This window comes from Leguminivora glycinivorella, chromosome 18 (genome assembly GCF_023078275.1).
Source record: "Leguminivora glycinivorella isolate SPB_JAAS2020 chromosome 18, LegGlyc_1.1, whole genome shotgun sequence".
Classification (NCBI taxonomy): domain Eukaryota; kingdom Metazoa; phylum Arthropoda; class Insecta; order Lepidoptera; family Tortricidae; genus Leguminivora; species Leguminivora glycinivorella.
The window spans coordinates 3,129,648-3,141,864 of NC_062988.1; the positions used below are offsets into that span (position 1 = coordinate 3,129,648).

General features: G+C 35.7%; 1 protein-coding gene and 1 long non-coding RNA gene across 2 annotated transcripts in view; one reads left to right on the forward strand and one right to left on the reverse strand.

The window, feature by feature from the left end:
* Positions 1 to 8,533, reverse strand: part of LOC125235862 (ankyrin repeat and SAM domain-containing protein 1A-like) — a 131,400-nt gene extending 122,867 nt beyond the window's left edge. The window contains exon 1 of the mRNA XM_048142480.1: positions 8,396 to 8,533. The gene's annotated coding sequence lies outside the window, so the exon portion shown is untranslated. The remainder of the gene's footprint in view (positions 1 to 8,395) is intronic.
* A 2,294-nt stretch (positions 8,534 to 10,827) lies between these two features.
* On the forward strand, positions 10,828 to 12,217 carry LOC125235866. The gene is made up of 3 exons (XR_007178139.1): positions 10,828 to 11,168; positions 11,263 to 11,404; positions 11,984 to 12,217. It is a non-coding gene; the product is annotated as an uncharacterized LOC125235866 (long non-coding RNA).

A 12,217-nucleotide genomic window follows, 5' to 3' on the forward strand; every position in this document is an offset into this window, starting at 1 on the left:
TAGTTGTTAGTACAGTCGACTAAAAAGAGATTAACTTTTTCACCTTATTGTACAGTCAAGTGCAAAAATACGTATCGATTTTATCCGCTCAAAAATATGTACCGAGACCTTATTCCGCCGACATAAAGTGCTATGGGACATATTTTTGATAAGTTGTACGCACCCATATTTTTACACTTGACTGTATAGTAATAAAGTGAAAAAGTGAATACATCTCTTTGTAGTCGACTGTACATATAACTTTTTAATGTAATGTATGGCGCCAACGAGCCATTAAAATCGTTTAGGCTAATTAAGCATGGCGAATCGGATTTATTACGATACGCGGGAGATTTTAAATGACTGGCATACGCTCAATGAGGATAAAGTGACTTTTACGTTGAGTCACTGAGCTTGTTTATGATGTGCGTACACCGCAAACGGTATAGCATGAACCGTGTTCATCCAGTAGGTCAGCATTTCTTAAAAAGTTTGTACATCGCCACGTCAGCAAATTTTAATTGATCCTATTTTGTTACCAACATTTAGTAATTTAAGTCGACTTTCGTAACATATACACAGGATAATTGTTATAAGGTCATTAGGTCAGTGTGGGGAAGACCGTCAACCCGGAAAGACCGTCTATTGACTATAACTTTTTTATTTATATATCTACGCCTCTCACACCTCCGACGGTATATCAGTTTTTCATCCTTAAGCCATTGGTCTTCAATACATATCCCTAGGACGAACACTAGTTAACAATAAACTTGATTCGTGTTTCGAACTCGAGCATCGAGTTCAACATGGTTCCGCAAAAAATTAAAATAAAATAGAAGCAGTCGGAATATTTGTATATCATATATGTAACGTAGTCATTTAATAACCGTTCTTTCTGACTAGTACTATTAATCTACTCAAAACGCGTTCAATTTCTTGTTTTATGTTCTGAAATATGTAGCTTAGAAATTGTGCCTACTCAGAAAGTCCGGCATAAAAGAGAAAGGCAAGACCGGCATACGATAAACAAGGAGTTGCCAACCTTTTTTAGGCTTTATTGGAAATAAGTCGACTGTAAACAATATCAATATATAAGTACGTTTTTGGCTTATGATAATTGTACCGTTTTTTATTTTAACTTCGAAATACAGTTTTGGTAATTCGTATTCGTATGGTGTTACTAATATCATTCGAAAATATTAAATAAAAATAACATAGTTGTGAAGAATTATAAGTGGTGAACAGAACTAAGCCTACTTGCGATTAAATAACGACTTTAAAACGCCCTTGTAAAAAAAATAACTTGGTATTAACAATGCCAATTTGACGTATTTTAACAAAGGATGTAATGGATAGATAGTGGGTAGTATTTTTTTATTTAGCATTTAATAGTACATTGTGCATCAAGAGAAGGAACTTGAATATTACTAACGAGAGTAAGTTAAATCACGACGGCATGCCAGAGCGATTTAAAGACTCGAGTTTGTAATATTCATACTCCCCGAGTTACACACAATGTTTTTCATCACACTTGCAATATAAAATTATGTAAAAAGATAAAAAAAATTGAATACGGTACTAGAAATTTCATAAATCCCTTGGGAGAGCGATTTTTCTATAATTCACGCTCCGCCTGCGTGCAAAATCACATTTAGTGTGTGAGTATGATGAAAAAAAAAATAACGCGAACATTCGTACTGTAGTGACTATAGCAAAACCAAGCATTGCTAAGAAATGTTACCAAACTAATTCACGTATCTTAATATCCTATTACGTTTTCTTAATAACATAGTTTCAAAAACAGATAAGTAGTTGGATTTATATGAGCCTGTAATATCGTGACTAAATTGTGTTCGCAGGTGTTCGTTGGAAAAACAGTATTATGCAATATCTGGACCTGAAAAGAAAAGGTTATGAACCCCATCTACGGGACATATGCCGGTCTTGCCTTATAAATAGAAAAATGCTTATATGTTCAAAATTTCAACGTTATTTTAATAATTATCTAGCACATTCTGCCCCATTATTACGTAAAATAACAATGATCATGATTTTGGAACCTAGTCTCATATGAAATTACGCGACAACAAGCACTAGACGGTCTTTCCGTGCTCATCGCGGGAGAACGGTCAACCCGCCGAGCCTTAAAAAATGTGATTTTTATCACTTAAAAGTACCTTATTTCACCATAATACTGTAAAAGCTTTGTAAAATATAATATTTGCTATCCCATAGGACCATGCGCATTACGCCGGACTGCATTAATTATAGAGTTTTATCCACTCAAACTTTATTTCAAATAAACTATGACGGTCTTGCCCGCACTGACCTTAATTATATAGACATTAGCGAACCAGACAGACAGACAAACAGACAGACAGACACCTCAAACTTATAACACCCCGTCGTTTTTGCGTCAGGGGTTAAAAAAGGCTTCAATATCTATAGATCCTGCACTGGCCTAAACACACAAAATTTAAGACCCGTTTTGGCTCAAACATATAAAAGATCTGTAAATAGTAGGAACTAGTTATCCCGGTAAGGGCATTTATTTGTGTGATGAGCACAGATATTTGTTCCTGAGTCATGGATATTTTCTATGTATATAAGTATGTATTTATCTATTTATGTATGTATATCGTCGCTTAGCACCCATAGTACAAGCTTTGCTTAGTTTGGGGCTAAGTTGATCTGTGTAAGGTGTCCCCAATATTTTTTTTTTTTTTATTTAGTCATCAAAGTGTCCAAGGAGATGCATCTATTGTCGTATTAAGTGTGTGTCCAGATATTTCAGAGCACCTCGGCAGCACCAATATATCTGAATTCTGAACCTACCTACCAAATATTAAGTATGGTGATGAAAGATGTCAAAACTTCAGAACGTAAACAATAGCGTTCCACTGCCCGACATATTTCGGAAGATTTCAGACAAACACCCACAGTAACTTACGCAACCTCGTAACCTAACAAACATGTCACGACAAAACGTAGCCTTACTCCATGCGTGTAAAGTTCAATATGTTTTCATAGTTATAAGTTCACATCTGCTTGAACGTGTGTGTTGCAACGTAAAGTAACCTAATAATGTGAAACGCCTGTAATTACAGAAAACGGAAATCGGTAAATCGTTGTTTTGAAAGAATTTAGGCAAAAATAATGTCGGTCTGATAGTTTGATGTATGCGAGTTACGAAATAAGTGCAGGTTACTTATTAATTTATTTTCTACGTACTTTGATTGACAGTATTGGGAAACTATAATGGATTTTAAATTGAGTTAGGACTACAGATGTAGTGCTAAAAGATTTTACTTCGTATTCTTACGGAAACGTACGAACGTGTCGTGCTACTCGTGCTATTTCAGTCAGTCTCAGTACAAGATAGGCTTGTGCCGTTTCGTTCGTTGATCGGAGCGCTCCGATCTCGTTCAATCGCTCCCACGAACTAGTTCGCTCTTTTAGGTCTTTTGCTCATTTCGTTCAGCCAGACCAGCGACCACTGCGGTCGGAAAGATCAGAACGAATGGGACCGAATAGTGTCAAAATGATACGAATAGTCCACAGATAGTAGCATTCCGGGCCCAAAGGTTGTAAGTAACCGAAGTTTAATATGAAAACTTGACTTTTTTTGTTGCTCTGCTAATTAGCTCTCGCTCTCGGTCGGCGCAGTCACACATTCGTTCTCGATCCAAACCGCTCGCGCTCGCCGATCCTATACTGAACTAAATGAGCAAAGACCGAATCTCAGAGCCTGGAAAGATTCAGTTCATTTCGGTCATTGATGGGATTTTATTCCTAACAGTTCATAGTTCGTGAACGACACAAGCCTAGTACAAGACGCACTGTCACTGTTTGAATTAGATGAGACATGAGAAATACGGACGTTTCCGGATAAATCCGAAGGAAAACCTTTTCGCACTACATCTGTAAGCATTTTAAACTAGATTTTTACCCTAAACCTATCCAAGGATGCTTGTTAGTTATGCTACGAGGGACGTTCAAAAAGTAATGACAATGGATATGTTCCTGTATCTTGATTTAATTTTTCTTAACTTGTCCATGTAGCAGTACTCATTAAAGTGAAATTGCATAATTCAAATTTTTACTACTTTCATTTGTTTTTCTTTGATATGTAAATAATTGACACAAGGTGGGGGATGAAAATTTTCAGTAAAATAAGAGCATGTTTTCATGAATATTTGACATGTCGTGAGTTCATTTCTGACATGAATATCAAAAATAATCATACTTTAAATTAAAGCTGGGTTTATCCTTTGTTAGTAACATCAATAAAAAAAGTTCGTATAGATACATTTTCAAAAGGTATGGTATCCAAAAAAACTCTAGGTGCTGTTTTGGGTCATGTTCACGATTTTTACAGATTATCACGAAAATTGAGAATATAGATTGGAAATATAATTACGTTAGTATTAAAGAAGAACATACAATCATTTTAATATTAAAAAAATGATTAGTTACAATAAGAACATTTTAAACAAACAAATAATAATGTTTTTGGCCTTCAAAATGACAGTCGACAGGGTCGAACCCTCAAATTGCCGAGGGTGCTGCTCAAGTTAGTGTATTTAAAGCTACAAGTGACATACCTAATATTGAAAGTAATATAAGGATCATTAATATTTTATACCCGACCTTTAAATAAAATTGTAAAATAATCGCTACTCTGAAGTATAATGAAGTGAAGTGCTTACTGACATGGTATTTAGACTATCGTTAAGATTTTAATTTTTAAAGGGGGCAAAAAAATAATAATTGAAAACATTAAATATGTAAATACATCACAAAAGAGTTACTTTTAATTATAAAAATATAAGGATACTTACATTCTTATGTTTTAATACTCATTATCATTACTTATTGAACGCCCCTCGTATTATTTAAACGCATGGCATCTTCATACAGGAAAAATCTTGGACGACTAGAAAATATTGAACTTCTGAACAATTCTAGTTATAGTAGGTACTGATCTACTCATATTTGGGTGTTTTACAGTATCTTCTAGGCACTGGTCCCATCGCGAGCTAGTAAACTATGAGCTATCGGCTATAAAAACGAACAAAAGATAAGCACTCCAGTGCGAATAAAAGAGACACGGCGATTTTGATAGCTCACCGCTGGGCGAGTAACTATAAACATCGCCGTGTCTCTTTTATTTGCACGGGTGTGCTTATCTTTTGTTCGTTTTTATAGCCGATAGCTCATAGCTTACTAGCTCGCGGTGGGACCAGTGCCTTAGATCTGTAAAGACTGTTAAATGTCAGACGATTTCTTTTTTGCATATTTTCACCTTACAAAAAAAATGTCTAAATGTGTAAGGCCGTAGGCAAAAAGCGTCAATATATTTTATGAAATGTAGGTACGTTATTCGAACTGGCATAGTACGAGTTGAGTATATGCGTCACGAGTCATTTCAAAGAAAATGCTAGAAAAAACAGTTGTAAAACATAACCCATTCATTATCTCAACTCATTAAGAAATGGAACTAAACAATACGTCCATTTAGTCAACCCGTTGAAAGAAAAATTTGGCAAAACTTTTAACTCTTCAATTTATTTACTGATCAAATATAGCCCTTGTTTCTATAGTAATAGGAGTGGAAAGCTGGTTATTCTATTCTTGCAAAACGTGAAAGTATTTGTAAACTGGCCGGTGGCCAAACGTCAGTTCATCTGATGCTATTTCCGTGGATTCTGGACGTTTAGCGGTGGCAAAGAATAAGGAGATAGAGGGAACAGGAAAAATTAAACAAAATGTTGTTTTAAGGTGAATCAACTTTTTCTTTCCTGTTATTGCCATGGTTACGGTCCCCTGAGTCACGCTGGTTTTAGTAGAGATGGTTCAAGTAACAGATCAAATTTCAAAGATATTGGTTAAGAATTTCACCACCCCCTTTCTTCCCGTGGGTGTCGTAGAAGTCGATTGTGGGATATGGGTTAAATTGTGGCATAGGCGAGATGCTGGCAACCTGTCACTGCAATGTCACAATTTTGGATTTCTTTCAACCCCGTTTTGCCAAGAGTGGCACGGAAACTTAGTAGTTGATGTGCTCTGCCTGCCCCTTTATGGGATATAAGCGTGATTATATGTATGTATTGTTGTTTTATATGACAATATATTTTCATAATTTTCTTCCCATGCTTTCCCTTGCACACTTTCTACGTATTGTAACGTTGGTTTCTCACAATAACAGACCTTATTCAGGTATGACATGACGTAAATTAGTTATTCTATCGCGTGAAGTATTACTTACATTTTACTAGCTTTTACTCGCGGCTTCGCTCGCATTAATTCGAAAATTGCGGAATGCGCCATACAAACTTCCAGCCCCCATTTTAGGGAAGCGGGGGGTTAGAGAGGGACAAAAGTAGCAGTATGTCACTCTCCATCCTTTCAACTATTTCCACTCAAAAAATCACGTCAATTCGTCGCTCCGTTTCGACGTGAAAGACGGACAAAGAAACAGACACACACACATCCCCATTTATAATATTAGTATGGATTAAATAGGGTAAATTATTTTCCAATGAGGTAATACCGTGTCCGATCACAATTGATTATCATATTTCACGCTAATTCAGTTTACCGTATATGCGTGATAATTATATCGTTTTTCATTCGTAATAATTTCACATTCCGTATGCATTAGCATAAATTATGTGCTTGTCTAAATATTTTGCAATCGAAGGAAACGATTCTTTTTTTTATGGAATCAACGAACGTATAAGACTAGAGCTTAAAAACATTTATCATCCGTCATCAACTATAGAAAAAATAAGGGCTTTAAAAGGGCAGACACTAAGTTGCCATTTTTTAAATTCCTACAATTTCTTGTGGGACTGTACTGCGCCAATGCTTTCGAAAAAAATACTTATTTTATTGTTAGTTTTCCAGCTACAGTCAATAAAAACTAAGAATTTAGTCTTCGTATTCTGACAAACAACTTTATAACACATGAAAAACCAATGATTGATTATAGGGGAGGCCGAGGTGAGTTGTGACAACTTCTGGGAAAATTGAAATCTGGTGAAAATTTTTGGGAACTTACTAACGTCGCAAGCTCGCAACAGGCGCAGGTTTAGTAGTTCAAGTCTCGGAATATCAAACGCGCGCTATTACGAACTTGCTAATAGTCTATAAAATCCCAAAAAATCGACGTTGTCACAACTCGCCTCTGTCACAACTCACCTCGGTCTCCCCTAACCAACAGTCCTATCCTTCAGCTGTACCTTCTAACTAAGGTTTAGTCTTTGCCCGATAAGATATTCGTGTAACGCGAGCGCATTATAAAATTACGAAATGAAATTGGGTGATGGGACCCTTGACCCACTTTGGCCCCGTATAGAACAAACACGAATATATGGCTAATTACAAACGGGAAGGGTCAAACTTTTAACTACGTGGGTAAAATGAAAACAGATACGGTTTATACTAATTTAGTTTTGTTTAGTTTGTTTTGAATACATGTGTTAATGATGTTGATATTGTAAATAGTATGCAACGAATTGGTTATTTACAGTAAACCAGGAAAAAATTATCAAAATGTCTAAGTGGCTATCAATACTAGAGAAGGGCCGAATATTCGGTAAATATTCGGTATTCGGCAACTTTGTCAATGTTCGTATTCGGCCGAATGGTTCGGTATAAACAAAGTGTTAAATAACGGAAGTTGTTTCGTGATTCATCGGATAATGGCATCCTATTTCAGCATCCCAATGAACTACAAAAATAGAGCTAAATAAATGCTTACAAATATCAATAACATATTGTATTTAATAACAAAAATATAGGTAAGAAAAACCCATTTTAAGTATCCATCTATTGATAAGAACAGTAGGCGCTATAGTAACACTAGTAACATTATGTATTCATTACCATTCGTTTAAAAGTTTTAAACTCTAAGATCTCGCATCAGCTTTAAGAATATAGCGCACCGAATATTCGGCCGAATGTTCGGTTCGGTAAGATCTTAACCGAATGTTCGGCCGAATATTCGTATTCGGCAAAGTCCATATTCGGCCCATCTCTAATCTATACCAATACCAATAGTCATTCAATAGTCACGTTGGAATTATTTGAGGCGTCCATTCGTAAAGGTTTCAGCTTTATGTGTGTAAGGACCATTCTTTGTCTAAAGCCACATTTTTAAAGTCAAATGGGTTAGTTTTGAAAAATGCAAAAGCTTTAGGTAGGTACTTTTTAACTTATGCAACTTTTACGCTAAGTATAGCAACGCTTATCAGGGCTTCTGGCTTTCTGTTGCTACAATATAACACAGCGGTATATAACTATAAATCACGAATTATATACACGCCGGTAAGATACTTATCGATTGCTTGTAATTTTATTCTAGGTGCGAAATTAAAACCATAAAACACAAAAAAAAAAAAATCTAACTTACTTAAACTACAAATATATCCATTCTCAAGTCACTAACACAATCACTATCAAAACAACCACATCACTTCTAACAATCGATCACAACACATTCCCGAAATACCAAATTCAACGCACTATTGCACCGATACCGATCCTAAAACCACAAATAACAAAGATCCTAGATTATTCAAAAATCGAACACTTAACGATTACTCGATTAGTCAACACACAACTCGATCTAAAATCGCGAACATCGGATCGAGCGATAGATCCCGAGACGAAAGCGCGTGGCGCGCGCTAAGTCGCTACTGCCGATGCCGCCTAATTTGTTAGCTTGCCACTCCCGCGCATGGATAAGACGGTGTTAATTGGAGATCATCTATTATCATTGTTTAAGATTGTTTTTATGGGAAACAGTCTGCGAGCGACTTTTTGATATCCTTGGCACATGACTCGATATTAAGGTGCTGTTAGGGCAACACAACTGCCAGCTATTCACATACCATTGCCGCGTTTGCTCCATAGTTAAGTAGTTGGTGCGTACCTATTGAACAAACGCGACAATTTTATGTGAATTGCTTGCAATTGTGTTGCCCGTGTAACAGCACCGTTAGAGAGGACTCTATCCTCTCTACAAAACTCTTCTTGTAGTGTAAAAAGCCGGTGTCATTATAGATAGAAAGCAATTAACTCTTCCGTTCAAACATTGCGACAGGGATATGATGAACGGTACGTAGATTCATGGACGTTTGAGAGATATAGGTAAGGTACAGCGGGGCAAATCTCGACTGGGGGCCATTGTAACTAATCCATTTTTTCCATTATTACACTACAATGTTGAGTTCTACATGTATCCACTGAACATGCCTACCACATATAACCGGTGGACACTCTATTTAATAATGCGAACATTGTAAATCATGAAAAAAATGGACCAGTTACATTTGCCTCCCAGTCGAGATTTTCCCCTCTGTACTGTACCTTACTGTAAGTACAAGTATGTAGGTACACTTTATTCATTTTCATGACATTAGTGTCACGTATTACTAAACAGCGAACTCAACAATTTCCTCTATTGTAATATACAATTGACCTAAAATAAATAACCAAGCGAATCAACTGACGTGTCAACAAGATTAAATTAGTAAAAATCACGAATAGCGTGATAGGTGCGGCAACGAGCACGGAAGGAAATACGGTAATGAATTTTTGTTAGAGGAAATAGGGTCATAAAAGCAATATTATATGTAGTTCATGATAAAAATCTTGTTGCATAACCAGCTCAAGGTGCTGATTTAGGAAGATTGTAAACGATTCTAACTCATAAGAGTTTTGAATAATTCACGGTTATTTGATCGAGACCCCGATATTTCAACGCGATTACATATTCTCTTACATTTACACGCAGTTACAAGTTGTATAGACGATGGACGAATAAAAGCGTACTTGACAATGACAATTATGTGCCTATTTCTGAGTTGATGAGTAGGGAACATTATTATCTATCTTATACCTTTAAACGAGCAATTCTTGTATATTTATTTATTTATATCTATATATCATACCGACGATCTCGGAAACCGCACTAACGATTTCGCTGAAATTTGTTATGTGGGGGTTTTCGGGTGTGAAAAATCGATCTAGCTTAGCCTTAGATCCCGGAAAACGCGAATTTTCGAGTTTTCATGCGTTTTTCTTTCGCGTTAGTAAACGTAAAATATGGTCGTTAATTTCGCCAACCGCGCATCGGCTCCACGTAGCTCAGTCGTAAGAGGTCGGTCTAATATTCGCAGGCAGATCGCAGGTGTCAGGGTTTCAAATCCCGGCCAGAAATTAACTTTTTGTTTTTTTTTTATTTTATCTAAATACGTGGTCGCCCAGATATTTATTATTAAGGTGGTTGTCCTGACGTGAATTTCATACAACTTTATTGACATGATATCTCGTCATACATAGCTTGTATGAACTTCAAACCTTGACGTGTAGTTAGTTACTTATGCATATATCTCGCATAATTCTACAGAAATACCAGTTACTCTTTAATATTAATTAATATCTCATTTGAAAAAATGGGAAAATTGTAGTCGATAGCTTGTTTGTGTGCGTGACCATGCGTGACCTTACACTGTCCGTGTAAAGCAACATGGCGAAGTCAAGTTTAATCATAGCGAACACAGATGTCATCTTAACACAGGTAACCTAACTATTTAGTAACAAATTTCCTCAATAGGTGGCTACGGATAAAATTATCTCATTACAAAATAGTGAAACATATTTTACATTGCAAAAATACTCCAGTAAAATTGGAACCATTCATTCGTACAAGTAACTATGTAATCGGATGTCAGGTAAGATTTGCTTCTTTGATAGTTTCCCGGAATATTTTTTAATCACTAACCAGTTTAAGACCTAGATTATATGTAATAAATTTACAAGATTAAAATTAAAATGAAAGATTATATATATTTTTAACGCATTATCATTGATTTATTTACTGAACTAAAAGATTAAAATATTTATAGGAGCATTATCATTACCTCATTACATAATAATTGTGTCCGGGAACGTGCGGAGGGCACTTTATTTGCCATAGACAACTTATGCATTTTTCTGCATTTATTTTTTCCTACTACCGCTTGATTTTGTTTCCGTTTATGTCAAAAGTGTCAAAACAGTTTCAAAATATTGTAAATTTATTGCAAATAATCTCAGACATTTAGTTGAAGTGTTATTTGTTCTTTGTTATATAACGGAGAAACGGAGGGTGGAATTTTTTGTATAATAATTGTATATAGGTAAGTAGTGAATGACAAGTTATTGTTTAAATAAATGTCACTGAACTTCAAAACCTACATTTTTGCTTTCATAACATCCGATCTTTCTTCGCAGATTATAGATTTGTCTGGTCAATTAGTTTGCCCCGAACACCGCTATGGGCAGAACCACAAAGCGGCGTACAAAAAACATACGTAAACGACGTAAAGTAGGTACAAGCTGCCTTACAATATCACTATCACCATAGCACCAAATCGTATGTACTTTTTTTACTATCTTTAATTATGTATACCAAATCATACAAAACCTTTACTGCTACTTACGTACGTTGACGCACTTAATGCAGTCTTTACTGTCCAAATCATATATACACAAGTAAATGATACCTCGCAAATACCTTATTGTAAATTTAATAAGTACATTTTCCATGTACGGATTTTTTTTTTTATACTACGTCCGTGGCAAACAAGTATACGGTCCGCCTGATGTAAAGCGGTCACCGTAACCTATGGACGCCTGCAACTCAAACAGTGTCGCATTTGACTACATTTTCATACTTGTGGGCGTTGCTCGCGTTTCTTAAAATTTTGTTAATTTTGTAATGCCGACTTAGGGTTCTGTAGTCAACTAGGGACCGTTACAGTTTCGCTATGTCTGTCCGTCTGCGGATAAACTCAGTAACCGATAACACTAGAATGCTGAAATTTGGTACCAATTTATGCATATCAATTACGCTGACAAAATGTTTTAGCCTCTCGGTGTAAGTCACAAAAATATTTCATTATACATAAGTATTTTTCATATTGCATGACATTAATAAATATGACGATTTCAGGAAAAACCTGGCTTGGCGAAATGTTTTGTATTACTGCTGAAACGTCAAACGGTTCAACGAATGCAGAGTAAGTAAATTGATACATTTTAGTACGACGTTTTAGTAGACGAATTGATGATCCTTGATCGTTTGACACAATCAAAAATATCTAAACACCGTATGTTAATAGACCTAATAAACCGTAGAATAAGTTTATATAATGTCTGACATACTTCAGACTCTATTTAATCATAA